The following is a 6000-nucleotide window of genomic DNA, read 5'->3' on the forward strand; positions in this document are numbered from 1 at the left end:
CCTACACCTCTTCCAGGAAGCCTCTGTCCTTCCCCTGGTAATCAGCTGCTTTTCCCCTCCCCTCTGCAATCCATGACTCTTGGCTGGCACTCCTGTCGTTATACAGAGTTAGGATTATACCTGTACATTCTCATAAATTCTTTATATGTTTGACTCTCTCATTAGGCCAGGGTCAGTACACTATATACCGCCTGTGTAGTTTTTGCAAACAAAGGTCTGTTGGAACATCACCACACATTCATTTGTGCGTTGTCTCTGGCTGCTTTGGGGCTAGAAGGGCAGAGTCGGTTCCTGCAACAGAGATGGACAGCAAAGACAAAAGTACTATCTGGTCCCTTGCAGAAAAATGGTACCCACTCCTGGTTAGACAATAGGCTGGTGGAGGGCAGGGAATGGGTCTTATTCATATCTCAACCCCTAGGCACATTGCTTTGCACATTAATGCTTAATTAAAGGAAGAAGTGTAATCAGGGCAGAAGGAAGGGCATCAAGGGGAAATAGTTCAATTACTTAAGAGCAAGAGACATTTTCAAGGATTTAAAAGCCTTCATTTACATATCCAGAGTTGATAAGCTAATTGCACAACAATATTGTCCTAACATTCAAGCAGCCCCTCAGGTCTCTTTAGCTAACACCTTATTAACCTAGTTCAAGGAAACCTGATGTTTCCTGACAATAATGAAGTTCAGTTTCTGAAATCCGGACTCGTTGGTTCTTTCCCCACTACACTGCTCTACTTTCTCTCTAGTCGGACTTAGACATGAGCTAGACAGTTCCTCTGAATTGGAAACGACCCTGAAAATAATCTAGTGGAGCATTTCTCAAACTGTAGAGGCTGTTGAGTGCAACACCATTTTATCCATTACATACTATAGACCTGGTACTCGGGGTCCCCAAGCTTTCCCGGAACTAAGAAAATGATTGTGCCGTGGAAATTAAAAAAAACACATTGCCACCAAAATGAACATTCCTTGCCACCAAGCAAAACAAATATGAAACAATGTTTAATTAAAAATCTACTAAGCAAACGACACTCTGCCATCTTTGACTCACCTCCTAGAGTTATTTATAAATTATATTAAATGTGGGAGGTGAGTGCATTTGAACAGGTTTGGCATGATGTAGGGGTGGGGCCTCCAGATGTGGGAACACACATTTTGTGGGGTCCAAAGCTCATGAAATTTTAGGGGCTACGAGGACAGCAATAGCTTACTTTTGCAAACATTACACAGCATATGAGCAGGTAAACACTTTGTCAGGGCACTTGAGAGCCTTGGACTGACATAGGCAGGTGAGGGGCACTGAAGTTTTTAAGTTCCATCAGCCTAAGGGTGAGTACTCTTTTGAGGGCCGTGGGTTGTTAGAACAATGTAGTCAAAATAAACTGGGGGAGTGCTGTCCTCCTAAGCTTAGAAAGGCATAATTCCTGGGAACTCTTTAAAAGTTCCGAGGAGTCTTGCAGTTCCAAACGTTAACTTTTTTTGACCCAGAGTTTCCCAAATTTGTTCTTCCCATAGAGATTTGCTGGGCAAATATTTTTGAACAACTGAGAAGCTGACTCAGCCCCCATCCCCTCCTCTTTTCTTTCCTGGAGAAGGCTGCTGTGCAAGGTCTCCATTCCCCCTGGTGTCTCAGGACTGAGCAGGGACGCTCCTGGACCTCAGGTTGCAGACAGCAGGTCAGAAAGGTGCTTTTCTGGCAGTTGGCTGGTCAGGAGGAGAGGGGTCAGCTCAGAGAAGAGGGTCAGACCTGCTCATAAGGGATTTCTAATGTAATAAAATCCTTTCCTGTATAAAACCAGATCTGCAGCTCAGACTTGTCTTGCTCACAATTTTAAGAGTGGGGCTTTTTGACTCAAATAAGAGCAAAGGGGTTTGGTGTGTGGATTCCTGTGTCTCACATTCTGTTAGCATCGTCTTCTTCTTCTTATTTTTTCCTTTAAGGGTTCGATGCAAGACTGGTGACATAATTTGCAGGTCCTGTGCAAAATGAAAATGCTGGGGGCCCCTGTTCAGAATGTCAAGAAAGGGAGCATTAAACCACATGAAGGTCCCTCCTGAACTCTGGCCCTGAATCACACACCCATGAGGCTGGTTCTGATTTGGGACACATTTGTTTTTACTTATTTCGAAGTTCTGAAGATATTTAAAATCTGTATGGAAGGTCCCATGATTTAAGAGAAGACAGTGATTTTAGCATAATGGGCCAGATCTGGGTGCCGGGCAGTGGAGACGCATTTTTCCGGGTGGATCATTCAATGAGCATTCTCAGCACCACTCACCCTTTTCAATGATTCATCAGTGTGGCTGCTGCCGCTGTGTAGTTCACATTATCGTAATTAGCTGGCACTTCTCAAGCGAAAACCCTGCTCTAACCTGGGTGTTTTCAAAACCAGTGCTAGTGACTGTGTATCCAGGTGGATGGAGTCAGCATACAATAGCACCCTCTCTTCCCCGCTTGTAATAATGAACCCCTCCCATCAGGGGACTCAGACTAATGGTCTTCCCTGTACACAGTTGGTAATTATGAGTAAAGAAGTGGGGCAAGAAAGTGGGGAATACAGGAAGGAACTTCTCTTGTTTCTAGGGCCTGCATTTTCAGCAGTGGCAGGAACGTGCTGTGAGATGTAACAGCAGGAGAATCGGGGGCCGATCCTTTCCTTCACTCACTACCTCATAGCTTAGGCTTTCAAAGGGGTGGTGTCTGCAGGTGAGGCAAAGCGGATATTGATAAGGGATTTCTGGGCTCCTGCGCCCCACCATGGGTTAAGACCCCACTCTGAGCTGTCTCCGTCCCCTCCTTCATCTGCTCTGGGCCAAGGTGCCTAGAAACCCCTTCCCAAGTCTATGCTCCCTGGACCCAGGCCTTCCACCTGGTCTAGGTGTTGTGGCACCCACACTCCTACCCTCAAACAAAAGCTCCTCTAGGTGTGCAGAGGGGCCGGTATCATCTCTTCCAGGAAAGGGAGACTTTGTCCAACAGTAGTGAGGGTGGGGTCTGCAACCTGAGGACGATCAGGGACTGGGTGGGTATAGTGTGCATGTGTCTTATTTTTTTCACCTCCAGACCAGTGAGGGCATGCGTCCGTTCTTGACCTTTGAAAACAGCAGTGGTTTTATTTAATGTTTCCCCTTTTTTACTTGCAACATCTTTTTGGTTCCTGGCAGCAAGCATCCATGTCACTGCCCGCAATGCTGAGGGGAGAGTCAGGAGGGAGGGAAAGGGGGGGTTCCGACAGTGGCCTCTGCCTGTGCTCTGTGGGGCTGCAGAGTGGGGGAGGCTGAGGCCTGGGCTGTGGGCCAGCTGTGGTGGGCTTTGGGCAAATGCATGACCTTGGCTCGGAGCCTTCTCCTTAAGGGAGAGGGGGATCATCTGTATTTACCCAGTTGTTGGGCCACAGGGGTTGGGGGAAGAGTCATCTCTGCTTAATCCATGCCATAGATTACCCCTGTGTTTGTGTGTCCTCGTGTTTACTCTCTTGTTCCCAGAGCAAATGGTTCTGAGACAAACTTTGCTGAGATACACATTTCACTGAGGGCAGGTTAATCAATCATTAGGTGGAGAGCAAGAGTGTCAACACAGGTACTGTTTACTTATTTGTTTCTAATTGTAGTAGAGAAACCCTAATTAATTAATAACTTTCTGGTGAGGGGCGAGGAATTAGGTCACCATCCACTCCTCTTTTAAGGCTAGCTTTAACTTCTTCCTGATAACCTGTCAGTGGTTTTTGCCTTAGAAGACTTTCCTTATTGTCACAACTGACCTTCTCTACGACCTTGGGCAAGTCCCTCCATTTCTCAAGGGTTCCTCTGCTCCATCTGTAAACAGAGAGCACTTTGTCTTCACAGCCTTCTCACTGCCAAGCAGAGAGCCTTGGAGTGGGCCATCTGCAGGGGAGAACAGCCTGAGAGGCTCTCACAGGCCATGCTCTTAGGAACTTCATGCATGTCTCTGCTTGCGTGGTGCAATCTCCATGCTGACCCTAGTCTGATGGCAGGTTTTCTAGACAAGACTGGTTGACTTCCTCATCGGGAAACCTACTAGTCACATATTGGCAATGACAACTTGTTTTCACTAGAAGTCTGCCCTGCCTATGTCACAGAAATAAGAATGAGTTCCTACTATTTACTGAGGCTTACTGTGGCTGAGCGTTGCACCGAGGGGCCAACACACAGGAGCCCACTTAATCCTTATAACACTCCCTCAGGAGTATATTTCCATTTCATAGGGAGGAGTGTTGAAGTTCAGAGAAGTTAGGGAACTTGCTCAAGGCCACACAGCTAGTAAGTGGCAGAGCGAGGATTCTACCTCAGGCACTCAACTCAGAAACCCAGACTCTTAACCACTTGGCCTGCATCCTTTAGTCTAATGCCTGTTGAAAGAGCCATTAAAATTGGCAATGACCCCTCCTCTGAGCCAGTTTTCTTTGATTCTTCTTATCACCATGAGGCCAGACGTGAAAAGTCAGAGATAGCCAAAATGGTTTATAAGCTCCTTTTACACTTGTAAAATGTAGTGCCAAGTAATACCCTGAGGTTACCCACACTGCTCATGGCCTCCATTGAAGACAGGCCTCAGTCTTCCAAATGGGTCTGGACCCAGTAGGGGTTTGCCTACTCCTTGTTTGGGGTGCATGGCTGAAGTGTACCCAGCCTCTGCCAGAGCAACCAGGGGACCAGGCCAGGCTGGAGAAGGGGGTGGAGGGCAAGGGAGCAAATCGTAGCCACCCTGTGGCTTTTCTCGGGGAGAAATGGTGGACCAGTAGTGACATCCGCTCACAGCCCTATAGCCCTCATTTGGGATGCTGAGGAGGAAGAATTTTTCACTCTATTCCTTTACAGAAACATGAACAGGCAAGAAAACATGGTTTTTAGACTTTTCAAGGAATCTGCAAACATCACGTATTCCCTTCCCCCTTCTGGGAAAGGACGCCCAGATTGAGGCAGCCACTCGCCTGGAACGACAGATCCATTCCATTGCCACAGGGTGATGTCAGAGGGTCCTAAGCTCAGAAGGGCCATCCCCCAGGGTTTCCAGCAAATGGCCCCCCTTCTTACCCTGGGGCAGTGTGTCCTGGGATACAGAGTGTACTCCCACCCACCGCTGAGTGAGTCTGTCTGGTCGGAGCCTTGGGGTATGCCCAGCAAGGTCTGCTTCCTCCCCTTGGAGGTGCGGGCTGAGGCCCAACAAGGTACAGGCAGCTGCAGCAAGACCAGGTGTCCTGGAGTTCATGTCAGGATTCCTTCCACCGACCAGCTCTCAATGCATGGACAGCTCAGGGGTCAGACAAAGCACCTTTATTTCTGGATTTTCTTCTTCCTCTTTTCTGTAGGCTTCTGACTAATGTTCAGAAGATTTGCCTCTTTCTAGCTAGAAAGCTTCCACGCAAGGCTGCTACCTCTAACAAGAACAGAAAGTCCCAATTGGGCTTATGAAGAACGAAATCAGTCCCAAGCCCCGATCTTTCTGAAAAGTTATTAAATTCTGTGCGTGGTCCTGACCTGGATTTAAAGATTTGCAAGAAGACAAATTCCAAACAGATGCCCATTAGGGCCCTGACAGCCGCAGCTTAAAGATAACATTTACATTCTGCTTGGGTTTGTATCTCTCTGTTCCCTGCTCAGCCCCTCTCCCGCCTCCAGTGGGATCAATACCTTGGTTGAGGTTACGTGGAGGTGGCCACATTCTTTTAAGCTGTTTGCTCAGCGCTTGGTTTGCTCTGCTAACACGCCAGGCACTTCTTCCAACAGGCCTGTTTGCCCAGCATTAGGGCTGTTTGCTGAAACACCTATCCCAATCCGAGGGGGCTCAGCTTTCCAAACAGTTGGTCCCCGCATCTGTCAATCAATAACATGAATCGGGTTCCTGATAGGGACAGCAAGTGTGGCCAAGTCCAATATTTGCCCAAAGACCGCCCCCTCCCCCTGCACCTGACTCTCCCCGCGTTTGACAAGGGGGACCTCAGCCAAGCGCACAGGCTGCCGGGAAGAGGCAATGCTG

At 48.0% G+C, this 6000-nt stretch overlaps 1 long non-coding RNA gene across 1 annotated transcript in view; it reads right to left on the reverse strand.

Moving 5' to 3' along the window:
* Positions 1 to 5776, reverse strand: part of LOC141570379 (uncharacterized) — a 49008-nt gene extending 43232 nt beyond the window's left edge. Inside the window, exon 1 of the long non-coding RNA XR_012494383.1 lies at positions 5655 to 5776. This is a non-coding gene — a long non-coding RNA (uncharacterized LOC141570379). The remainder of the gene's footprint in view (positions 1 to 5654) is intronic.
* Between the last annotated feature and the right edge of the window lie 224 nt (positions 5777 to 6000).

Source organism: Rhinolophus sinicus, linkage group LG03 (assembly GCF_036562045.2).
Source record: "Rhinolophus sinicus isolate RSC01 linkage group LG03, ASM3656204v1, whole genome shotgun sequence".
Lineage (NCBI taxonomy): Eukaryota > Metazoa > Chordata > Mammalia > Chiroptera > Rhinolophidae > Rhinolophus > Rhinolophus sinicus.